General features: G+C 36.5%; 1 long non-coding RNA gene across 1 annotated transcript; it reads left to right on the top strand.

The window, feature by feature from the left end:
• Positions 1 to 3,925: 3,925 nt before the first annotated feature.
• On the top strand, positions 3,926 to 5,433 carry LOC115291661. The gene is made up of 3 exons (XR_003908611.1): positions 3,926 to 4,077; positions 4,175 to 4,250; positions 5,322 to 5,433. It is a non-coding gene; the product is annotated as an uncharacterized LOC115291661 (long non-coding RNA).
• The last annotated feature ends 7,257 nt before the right edge of the window (positions 5,434 to 12,690 follow it).

The raw sequence follows: 12,690 nt of genomic DNA, 5'->3' as shown, positions 1-12,690 counted from the left end.
GTATGTGTGTGTGTGACAGAGACAGAGAGAGACAGAGACAGAGAGAGAGAATAGAGTTGTAAGACCTAATTTAAAAGAGCTGTTTAATATTATCAAAGAAATTCTCCAAATTTCTCATTAAGTCACTTCTTTATAAGCAACAAGGTAGATTTATTATGTCGCTGTCATAATCCCATGGTAGAGAGTCCTTGCCCAGTCAGAAATAAAATCAGTGCCAGGGCTCTCAGCAGTCTGACCTACTTAGCTAGGATTTTTATTGTGTTTGTAGCTGAATTCTGCTGAGAAGGTGTCAGAATGGTAGCTCCCGACTCCGACAGACAGCAGAATACTCAGTGTTGTTGCAAAGCCCAGTGCAGGTTCCTGAAGCTCAGTTCCTCTCTCTCTTTCTTTAACCATATTGGAATCCCTTGAATTTAGTAGAGCAAGGCAAAGTGTGAAGGGTGTTTATGTTTTTATATCATCTTCAAACATCAATTAGAATTTATATTATAGCGATGCCCAGGAATTTTTCCATTCTAAATAATATTTCCATACGGCTGGTAGATAAGGCATGGATTGCCCCATAGAAATTTAGTTTAGTAGTCAGCACAGAAGGGCAAACATTAAGGTGAGCGCGATCATATACTAAAACTGAACGCAGTATGGAAATATCAGCAGGTTGTGAGGAAACAACACACACCAAATCTTATACTAAACTTAAGGTGTGGTCATTAATAAACTTAATTTTTATATTACAAATGCCAGAATTCCTAACAGCTAAACATTTTTTATTAAAACAGTTAAAACCTTTTATAATTCAGTGAGAATAAAAAGTAATTTGTCTTTCTTACAGATAGCTGTTAAGCAGCCATTGGACCTTAGTGAAAATTACTTACAAAAAGTTGGTCATGTTCACAGAGACATAGGGCTCCTAATAGAGGAATATGTTCACTATTCTTAAGAAATTTAGAAAATAAAAAAAATCAAGGGAGATCTATAATAACCATGAATGCTTTTGTGTCAAACAGTAATTAAAGGGAGTTGGAGCAGAGAGGGAAAATTGCTTGTGTAGAGGTGATGCAAATATTTATTAGAAAAAAATATCTTCCCTGAAAACAGCAGGTCCTGATTTCCATGCTGAAAAGATTAAAGAAAGGGGTTAATCATTCACTTCCAAAAGGAGCAAGGTTTCAAAATTGATGACTGTTCTTAGTGTTATTGAATTTACATATGATATCAGTGTAACTTTAACTGAAGTATCATTAGTTTAGAAAATGTGAGCAAATTAACCACTAAAGATTGAGTGAAATGTGGTTGGCAATAATTTTGTGAACATGTGTCTTCAGATGCATATGATTACAGATTCAAAATTGCAGGGAAAAAGTGACAAATAATCAGGGTCTCGGCTGTAATTTTCATATTTGAGTTGGGAGCCAGCTTCCTCAGCAGTCGGCTTGGTGGTTCCCTCTCCCTCCATGTCCTTGGCTCCCAGAGCCAGAGCCGTTGCTTGTCTCTGGAGTCCAGCTGTGAAGAATTCAAGGGGGCCTGCTCCAGGAGTGCCAGCCCCAGGAATGTTCTCCATGCACATTTCTCCCAGAATCTCAATGTGGCAAAACTCACCATGGGACCATCTTTTTATTTACTTTCCAACACATGTAAAAATATTTGGCATGCTCTTTCCACCTTTGCTACCATTCATTTAGTCTTTGCCTCTGAAAAGTATTGCCAAGAGGAAAGTTTCCTGTGTTTATTTTATTACTAGCATGACATCTTGCTTTGAAAACTTTGAGTATGTGTATAGGCTGGGAAAAAAAAAAACTAGGCTCTACTTTTTCCCTCTTTGCATTAATACACAGTCTGAAGAGGAAATTCAGGATAAATGATGAAAGTCATGGCCTTATAAAATCTGTAGAGTTTATATGCTCGCCTGATGATAGATATTTCATTGCACTTCCAAAGACACCTTGATGGAAATAACCTTGGGGGGAGCCTTAGTAAGTCATTAAAAAGCAAAACAAACAAACAAAAAACTAAAACTGAAGCTTGGGTTCTTCATTCAGAAATTGGAAAGATTTGTATGCATATTTTTATTGTTGGAGTAGACAGGGAGTAGCAAGAAGCGTTAGAGGCTTTTTTGTTTGTTTTTAATTTTGGTACCCATGAGGTTATATTCAATTATAGATAACAAAAGAAAGCAATAGGTTCTAAGGTTGAATACTCTTATGGCAATCAAGGATTGGTATATCTTGATGTAGAGAAAAGGGATGATATTATTATGAGCTGACCTATCCCCGGAGTTTGACATAGTAAGTATATCAGACAAAGGCATTAGATAGAGCTGGTGAGGAAAAGGCAAAAAGAAACCTTCCAGATACTACTTAGTTTGCCCCATGGTGACCCAGGAGCTCTACATAAAAAATGCTATGATCTCATTAATTGTAAAACCTACAGTTTTAGAAAACTAATGGATTTTAGTGGAAGAGAAATTCATAGCTTAAGAAAATGACAACCATGATAAGGTACTGAAAAGTCAGTTTTTCTAAGGCAGTTAGAATGGACTCTGTAATGAACTAAATACTGGGAAATTTAATTTGAATTTTCCAAACTATGTGCCCAGATATGTCTTACTGAAACATACTTTCAGAAAGCTATAAAGCAACCATATTTCTGGATGAGGACTGATAGTCTGCTTACACAAAGAACTTTTTTTTTTTCAATCTGAAGGCTTCAAAGAGTAAGTATAGAATTAATTACTATATTACCATTTACAATTATAATGAATTGATGGTGGGAAAATGATTAATCTGAAAGTTCCACTGAGTCATTCATATTTTCTATTTTTAATCTAGGATTACTGTATTTTCCTTGTTTTTTAAAGTTAAAAAATTTTAGTTATATTTATCATTGAATATGCCAATATTTAAAGTGTTTGACATTTCAAATACTTAAAATATTGCCAAATTGTATTTATTCTGAAAAATACATGAAACAATAAAATTTCAAGACAGCAAAATTATTCTGCTCCCTTTCTGAATATCAAATCTGTGACCATATGACCATACTGAAAGATTTTGTCAATACAATAAGGAAAAAGAACAAAACTTAGCCTAAGAGCACTGATTAATTTAGAGAAGTAATCACTGGTATTATCACAGAGAACCTGAGGAAGGTACAAGACATGTTTGCAAAAAGAGTGAAGACCAGAGAGGATTATGTGGGACATGCCACATGAAGCCCCAATACCAGAAAGAACAAGTGGAGAAAGGGTTCCTGAATATAAAAGCTAATTTGAGAAGGAACAGGACAAGACAAGTATTGTCTACTGTGGAACTCTGTCTAGTTTGTGGTGTGCCTAGGTTAACATTACAGGGGCCAGAATAGACTGGATGTCACAGCCTTCATAACCCACATCATGGCTCCATGAGGAGATTCAAAAGAAAGACACTAATCCCTGCCCTTTTTTAGCTGCTGAAGTCACTCCCTGAGCCCTTAAAACTGTCACATGTGGCACTGAACTCTTAGTTCTCAGTCTCATCTGATCTTCCCACTTGCCTAATTATTGGGAATAATATGTCCCACCTGTCCACCCACTCTGATTTTTGTTTTGTGCTTTTTTTGCTTTTGTTTTTTAGCAGAAGATACTGAGACTTTTGGTTTAATGACTGCACGTTCAAACAGAAAATAGCAGTACAAGTGGGGTTTAAACCTCAAGCTCTCTGACTCAGAGGTTCTTGCTGTATCCCTGTGCCTTGAGACACAGGAACACCTATCAGAGAAACCTCTGGAGAACTTGATGCTGTTTGGTCTCCAGCCTCTGAGCACAGCCCAGAGCAGCAGACCTCTCTCTCTAGCTGGGGCAGAAATTGAAGGAAAGCTCCTGGGATTTTAGCACTACCTCTAGTCAGTCTCAGGCCCTTCTCTTCTGCTCTCCCTCATCAGATTCTAAGACGCAAATATCCTACTTCTGCTTCAAAAAGAGAAAATGGGAGTGGGAAGGTGAACACAAATCTTAAAGAGACAAGGGAATGAATGCCCATGGAAGTTTCACCATTTCTTCAGCCTCTCACTCACTGCCTAGCTCCCCGCATCAAAGAGCAGGTAAGAAAATCAGGATTTGGAGGGACGTGGCTTTTTACCCTCTGCTTTGTTCCATATATCCCCAATTCCTCTTGAAATTCATCGTCTCTTTCTCTAGCTTTGACATAGCCCTTTGAAGACAGATTGCTTGTTCTTGGAATTTGGCAGGGAAGAAGGCAAGACTTCATCATCAGGTGAGTTAATTAGTATATCCTGTAAGGATGTCTACAGTGCAGTCCTAATTTTGGCAATTGCTGTTTATAAAGTAGGTGATTTAAAAAAATTTTTTTTTACTCAAGTTCCTGAGAATCCTCAGGGCAAAGAAAGTTTATAAATGACACTAATTGGGATGAAGCTACTTCTAAAACTTGTGTTAACACAAAAGGATTTTTCTTTTTCTAGAGCATCCAGGGCTTTACCCCAGATAGATAAGATAGTTAATCCTCCTCGCTCACTTATTTCTCTCCTGCCCTGTCTATGAACACACTGACTAACCTTTCCCTGGGGCCTTGGCACACACTTGAGTAGAGGTGGTGATGTGGAAGGATAAAAACATTACTCAGACACTTTGCGAAAGTTGCTAGCAGTTGGCAATACTCAGTCTGACCTTTATGTTGGATTTTGCCATCATTTTAATCACTTTACCATCACTTGCAGGAGAAAATGTGTCTTTAGAAGTGCCCTATTTAGAGAAAGCTTCAGAGCCAGGCCTAAGTGTACATTCTCATTATTTTACATGTTGTCAAAGTAACCAATACAGTGAAATGACAGCATTTTGAAGATGATAGGTTTGTGCAAACCTCTTCATTAATGCAAGAGGGCATTATATTGCAATTATTTATATTTTTTATATGTATGTTAATCTTTTTTGGCATTTTTATGTATATGCAGTAATAAATAGAATACATGTGAGGTTACTTCATCCAAAATTTTACTTTTAATTCCCTACCAGTATTGGTCAAAACCTTTGTAAATTTCTGTGTTTTTTTGCAGGAGTTTTTCACCCAAGAGTTTTTGGGCTATCTACTATATTCTTTGTTTCTGTGTATTTGGTGAATAATTTTACAATAGCTTCTTTGCAAAAAATCAATTCACACAGAGCATGCTGAAAGAATGTTCAGTATGCTTATCAATGGAAAGTAAGCTTAACTTTTTTCTGTGTAATGTCTAACACCCCCAAGGATAAAGCATTTGATTTTATACTGACTATTACTATTGTCATCCATTTTATTTACTTTTTCATCTTTCTGTTTTAAAAAATACAGGAAAGTTTCAAAAAAGGACCCTTCAGTCAAACTTATTGTTAACCTTCAGCCACTTGGAAGGTAATTGTAGACATCATGACAATGATGTCTCCTAAAACAAGGACATCTTCCCAACAACTGCAATATAATTGTCATAAGAAATTTTAACATTGAGATGAAGCTTTCATCAAATAAATACAGTTCATATTCAAATTTCCAAAGTTGCCCCAACAAAATTATGTATAACTATTGGTATACCTCCTTCCAGGATTCAGTGAAGAATCATGCATTACACTTAGGTATCAAATTTCTTTATTCCCTTTTAATCTAAAACAGAGCCCAGCTATTTTTTTCTCTTATGACATTAACACTTCTAAAGAGACAGAATCCTTGTTTTGCACACTATCCATCTAAAATGGCTTTTTCTTCTAATTAGATTCAGGGACAGTATATTGGCAGGACTATGACAGTTATGATGTGTCACCACAGAGATTCATATCAGGAAGTACATGATATCAGTGTATCCTAGTCTGGGAAATTAATTTGATTATTTGGTTAAGGTGGTGTCTATTATATTTCTTCATTGTACAGGTACGCTTTTCTTTTGTGGATAATGAGTACTCTAAGGTGATATTGAGACTGTGTGAATATTTTGCTCTGCAATGATCCTTCCCTCAATGGTTTTAGTATCCATTAATACATATTGCTTAGATAAAGTATTACTCTGGTACCAGCAAAATGGTGATTTTCTACTTTTCTAATTTTCTTTACATTTATTTGTTGTCATTTTTCTGTAAAGAAGAATTTTTCCTTTTCCCTCTCCTCAACACTTGAAATTATTATTTTTGGTATCATTATGAACTGATGGACTCCTTTTGTCCAGCATATTATAATTTATCCAACTCCTTATTTGTTATAATGACTTGTTCTAAATTTGGCCAGTGGAAGCCAGGCTAACCTCTGTTATCCATTGCAATTTTCCTATTCACTTAATCTATTTATTAGAAATAAGCTTTGAAGATAATTAAAAAATAATTTTTAGTCCATTTATTTGTAGCATACTTCAACTCCCTTATTACATTTATTTTTACTTGTGAAAAAATTGTATAAAAGTTCAGCTTCGGTAACATATGAAAGTCTTGGAAGCTGTCACTCCTGTCTTCACTAGGAAAAAGTTGAACACACTGAAAATCAGTGACTCTTTTGAACACAGCAGCAAACTGAGGTCTCAGGTCAAGCTGCTATCCCAAAACTGCGCAAATTTAGAAAGTCACAACAAAGATCTGCCTAACTGGAACAGAAGTTATGGAAGCCATAAACTTATAGCGACAGTTAAATGGTCATTTTAATTAATTGTTGGGTGCCGAGTATGGACTGCTGTGAGAATAAGAAACTTCTAGGGCATGTAGTCTTGGGACGAGTCCCACACTTTCATGATGTTTGCCTCCAGGAACCCCACCCTCCTCCTGGTAAAGAGGCAAGAAAGATCTCCTGTACCTCTGGCAGGGGAAGGGAAAAGGTAAAATTTTTAAACTTACTGAGAGGTACCTGGGTGGTTCAGTTGGTCGAGTGTCTGACTTCAGCTCAGGTCGTGATCTCACAGTCTGTGGGTTTGAGCCTTGCATTGGGCTCTATGCTGACAGCTCAGAGCCTGGAGCCTGCTTCAGATTCTCTGTCTTCCTGTCGCTCTGCCCCTCCCCTGCTCATGCTCTTTCTCCCAAAAAATAAATAAGTGTTAATAAGTAAATAAATAAATAAAACTTATTGAGATCATTCACCGTAACGAAGGCCTATTCTCCGGGATATAAGATTTTACCAGAGCCTTAACCACCTGGATGAAGGGCATATGTACAACCCTGGTGGGGGAATAAAGCTAAAATATATTGGTGAAGGTTACAGCCCAGTGATGTAGGCCCACTAAAAGATTGAGATTTTCTTATAAGATTATAGAATGCTCCTCCTCACCGCCCCCATTTTATTCTCCTTCTCCTGACACACAACAAGGAACCAGTATAATGAGTTAGTTAAAGCTGAAAGGGCTGCAAGACAGACTATCACTGAGGAGGTGTTCTTAGGGAAGCTTAAAGTGATAGGGAAGACAAAAACCAACGCAAGAAAGGCATTTGTAGCCCCTCATATGTAGAACTATATAAAATATTGAACACAGCCCAATTTCTAGATAAATTAACATCAAACTTCACATGAAAGACCTGTTTACCTCAGTTCCTATTACATTATGTTTAACTCAACCAAAAATTACAAGGCATGCTAAGGAGAAAAATAAATAATTATATATATATATATGCACACGCGCGCGCACGCGCACACACACACACACACACACACACACACACACACACAGTGTCCTTGATTACTGAAGACATATTTTTGCCTTTACCTGAATTAAGATGAGATTGCCCAGATAATCCCTTTGTTATGTTTGTGTTGTGAAGTTGTGGTGACTCATTTAACATGAAGAGAAACTTAAGTATTGATTTAGTACTAGATTAAATAATATGTACAATTAAGGAAGTATAATTAAAAAGTACAATTAAATCAACAGACAAAAACAAACAAACAAAACCCACAAACCTGACTATTTTACTTGGGAACAGAGAAACTAAAGTGAAGTATTTGCATTAAAGAGACCTGCTGTTTTTATGGTCACATCTGCTAACCAGTCTGTATCCTTGGCTCACGGAGATCCCCATGACTGCTGAAAAAAGTGGTTCTTTCAGAAACATTTCCCCTTCATGTATCCTAGCATATTTCAGCAGTCTGTGTTCTCAAAACTTGTGGTTGAAAAACACTCAAACTCATGCCTACATTTCCTTAAAAGAAGACCAGTCCAGAGGTGATTCAGTAACACATGAAGCTTCCTCTCCAGACACAAATATGAAATACAAATCAGAGCACACTGGCATAAAAATGACAGAAACCTCATCACACTGAGTTGGGAAGTCAGTCTTATTATGAGTTAACAGAAATTGAGTGTTCTTTGGCATGGGGTGGTGCCAAGGAAAGGTTAGGTGCTCTGGAGAACACAGAATTAGACGAAGTTCTTGCCCACGGGGCTCATAATCAGATTAGACAAACCAGACACCAACACAGTCCAGCAGTCTGGAGTGGGGAAAGTTGGGTTTATATGGGGAACCTAAGGTCAGTCTGTCCATAAGCTACCTCAGTTTGCCTCCAACATTGCTTTCTTGTGTTTCTCCTAAACACAAGAGAAAATCTTAACATTCTTTCTCATGATTTTCCTTTCAACGTCACCCAGGAAGTCTCTTTTGTAAGAGAGTACAGTTAGGTTTTCATTGCCATGTGACAGGATCTAGGATAAATTCTATAAAGCACATGGTCTGGTTTACTGGAGAAGGAAGGGTAAAATTGTGAGGCCACAGTGACTAGAAAGAGAAGTAAAGTTATTTAGGACATTCCTAATGGAGTCCTTATGGAGGCCATCAGAGCCACATTCTGCTGAGCCTGCAATACACATCCAGCCATTTTGTGATGGGTCTGTTCTTACCGTTAGTCTGTTGTCAGCTGTGCAGGTTGTACAAGCAACCTTGGTAAGTGAGTAAGTAAGCCTGCTTAACACCAGGCAGTCTGGATTTGAATTGTCAGGTTTTTTGACATAAGATTTCTGAGTATACCAGTTAGGCATCAATTGGAAAACTTTGGACACATGTGATATTCCCCCTATGGGAATGATTCTGTTCATACGAGGTCTGGATTTAAAATAGCATACATGTTAAAACTCAGCTCAAGTTTGGGCTAAATGATTTCTGATGTCCTCCACTAGCACTTCTACTGACCTTCCTCACAGAACTTAGCCTTGTGTTGTGATCACTGTCTTTTTGTTTATAACCCCCCACCCAGCACTTATATAGTATTCGACACATAGTAGGTTCCAATAAAAATGTGTTAATTAATAAATACCATAAAGGATGTAAATCAGCTCTAACTTTGAAATCCCAAGGAGAATGCAAGTATGATAACTTGCAAAAATCTTCACATACTCCCCAAACCCCACTGAGTTTTTTTTTTTAACAGTCTAGGGGCCCTATAATTATATCTAAGCATATAGAACGATTTCCATGGTTGGTTAGTTAGAATCACAAGAGTGGACCCTCTCAAACCTTCATCTGCTCTTCATCTTATATCTCATAAGGTATACATTACACATACAGAATCACATCACTTTTATTTTGGGTTTATAGCACTACTAATATAAGTTGAACTCAATAATAATGTAACTGTTTTAAGAAAAACCTTTGTGAATTTAAAAGCCATGTGGTTTTAAATAATAGTTTTGTTTCTTTAAAGCTCCTTGAAGACTTTGTAGATTTTTTTCTCTTTTTTAAAAGATTTATTCATTTAAATTCAAGTTAGTTAACATACAGTGTAGTATTGGTTTCAGGAGTAGATCCCAGTGGCTCATCACTTACATAGAGAAAGTAAGTTTTAAAAGTAATTGTGCAAATATAGCATATTACACATTAGCTTCAAGCAAGAGCAATGGATTTCTATCCAGACTGTCTTCAGGGTCCATGAGCTGAAGACCAGAAGAGTGTGCCCCCAACAGGCATGTGCACATAGTAGTTCTATAACTCAGTTAAACCCAACATCGCTGAAACTAGAATGAATTAAAGGATCTGTCACATATATGTGACTGATCTCTCCTCCATCTAAAATGAGGTTCATGAAAAGTTTGGATTTCTGAAAAATAAAAGTGTTTAATTGCTAGAATGAAAATGTTTATTTGCTTCTCTGACTGAGAAGGTTGAGTTTTTTATTTATTCTTAAACCATTTCCTCATCTCTAACATCATGGGGAAATGCCATCTTGGTTTGGGTAGAGGATACTTTTTTAGAGATTTTCCATTAATGAGCAAGCAGATTGATCTTTTCCAGGTGCAAGATCTCTATACTTGAGTGTACCTGTTTTCTCAGATTTGAAATAATCTCCATGCATTCCATTTCAGTGGTATAGAGAATGATATATTTTATGGAAGTACTCTTTTCTAGAAAATAAAAATATATCAAAGAATCATATAACTGGAACTTGATTTTAGAGATTAATTGGCCTAATCTACACATTTTACAAATTAGAAAACTATGGTTCTTAAAGTTGAAGTGACTTCCTCAAAGTCATAGGCTCCTGAGTAGCGATCCTGGACAGAAACCTAGGTCTTCTGAATCTAGTGCTATGTTTTTTCCTTTAAAAAAATTATTGTTTTTCAAACTTTTTATTTTTGTGATAATTATAGATTCACATGTATTCATAAAGATTACATAAGGAGAGCTCATGTACTCTTTATCCCATTTTACCCAATAATAACATCTTGAAAAATTATAGTATGATATCACAACCAAGATATTAAAATTCCTACAATCAAGATATGAACTATTTGTATCATAACAGATTCTTCATGTTGCTTTTTTTTAGTTACATCCACATTTCTCTAATTGCCATCCCCTCCTTAATCCACGACAGTTAATTTCCTGTTTCTTTAGATTTGCCATTTCAAGAATTTTATATGAATCAGACAGTATGTAGAGGCAGATTTTTATCACTTAGCAAAATTCTCTGGAGATTCATCAAGGTTTTTATGTGTATCAATACTGTGTTTCATCCCCCTCCCCCACTGAGGATTCCATGGTATAATTATATCACTACGTTTATTTAACTATTCATCTATTGAAGAACATCTAGATTGCTTAGTTTTTGGTTAATACAAATCTGCTGTAAACATTCATATAGAGATTTTGTGTGAACATAAGTCTTTATTTTCCTGGGATAAATAAATGCCTATGACTACAACTGCTGGCTTGTATGGTAGATGTGTTTTTGTTTTAGAAGAAACTGCCAAGCTGTTTTCATTGTGGCTGTACTGTCTTACATGCCTACCAGCAATATATGAGGGATCAAATTTCTCTGTATCCTTGACAAAATTTGGTGGCTTTTTGGTATACCTGGTGGCTATTTGTATTTTCTTTTGAGAAATGTCTATTTAGGTCCTTTGCCCATATTTTAATCAGGTTATCTTTTATTTTATTTTTGATTGAGTTGTAGGAGTTTTTAAATATATTTTAGATATTAATCCCTTATTAGATGTATAGTTTGAAAATATTTTTTCCATTCTATAGGTTGCCTTATCACTCCATTTATTTTTTCCTTTTGCTGTACAGAAGCCTTTTGGTTAGATGCAATCCCACTTGTCTGTTTTTGTTGCTTGTGTTTTGCGGGGGGGCATATCTGAATCATTGCATAGACCAATGTCAAAAAGTGTTTCTCCTATGTTTTCTTCTAGTAGTTATACAGTATCAGGTCTTAAATTTAAATGTTGAATCCATTTTAAATTAATGTTTTGTATATGGTGTAAGATAAGAGTCCAATTTCATCCTTCTGCATGTAGATATCTTGTTTTCCCAAAATTTATGGAAGAGATTATCCTTTTCCTATTGGTGTTCCTGACACTGTTGTTGAAGATCATTTGACAATATATATTTGGATCTATTTCTACTTGTTTATTCTGCTCCATTGGTCAGTGTGTCTTTTTTTTTAATGCAGTACTGTACTGTTTTGCTTATTGTAACTTTGTTGTATATTTTATTTTATTTTTTTAATGTTTATTTATTTATTTTTGCCTTTTTTATTCAGAATATTTTATTGTCAAATTGTTTTCCATATAACACCCAGTGCTCTTCCCCTTAAGTGCCCTCTACCATCACCACCACCTCTTTCCCCCCCTCCCCCTTCCCCCTCAACCCTCAGTTCATTCTCAGCATTCAATAGTCTCTCAAATTTTGCATCCCTCTCTCTCCCCAACTCTCTCTCCCTCCTTCGCTCCCCCTGGTTCTCCATTAGGTCTCTCCTGTTTTTCTGGTAGACCTATGAGTGCAAACATATAGTTTCTGTCCTTCTCTACCTAGCTTACTTCACTCAGCATGACACCCTCAAGGTCCATCCACTTTCCTACAAAAGGCCATATGTCATTCCCTCTCATTGCCATGTAGTACTCCATCGTGAATATATACCACATCTTCTTGATCCATTCGTCAGGTGATGGACATTTAGGCTCCTTCCATGTTTTGGCTATTGTTGACATTGCTGCTATGAACATTGTGCTCCTATGCACCAGCATTTCTGTCTCTCTTGGGTATATCCCCAGCAATGCTATTGCTGGGTCATAAGGGAGTTCTATGGATAGTTTTTTGAGGAACCTCCACACTGTTTTCCAGAGCGGCTGCACCAGTTTACATTGCCACCAACAGTGTAGGAGGGTGCCCATCTCTCCACACCCTCGCCAGCATCTATAGTCTCTTGCTTTGTTCATTTTAGCCACTCTGACTGGCGTGAGGTGGTATCTCAGTGTGATTTTGATTTG

The sequence above is a fragment of the Suricata suricatta genome, chromosome 5, assembly GCF_006229205.1.
Source record: "Suricata suricatta isolate VVHF042 chromosome 5, meerkat_22Aug2017_6uvM2_HiC, whole genome shotgun sequence".
NCBI lineage: Eukaryota > Metazoa > Chordata > Mammalia > Carnivora > Herpestidae > Suricata > Suricata suricatta.
This window is presented reverse-complemented; position numbering and strand designations above follow the sequence as displayed.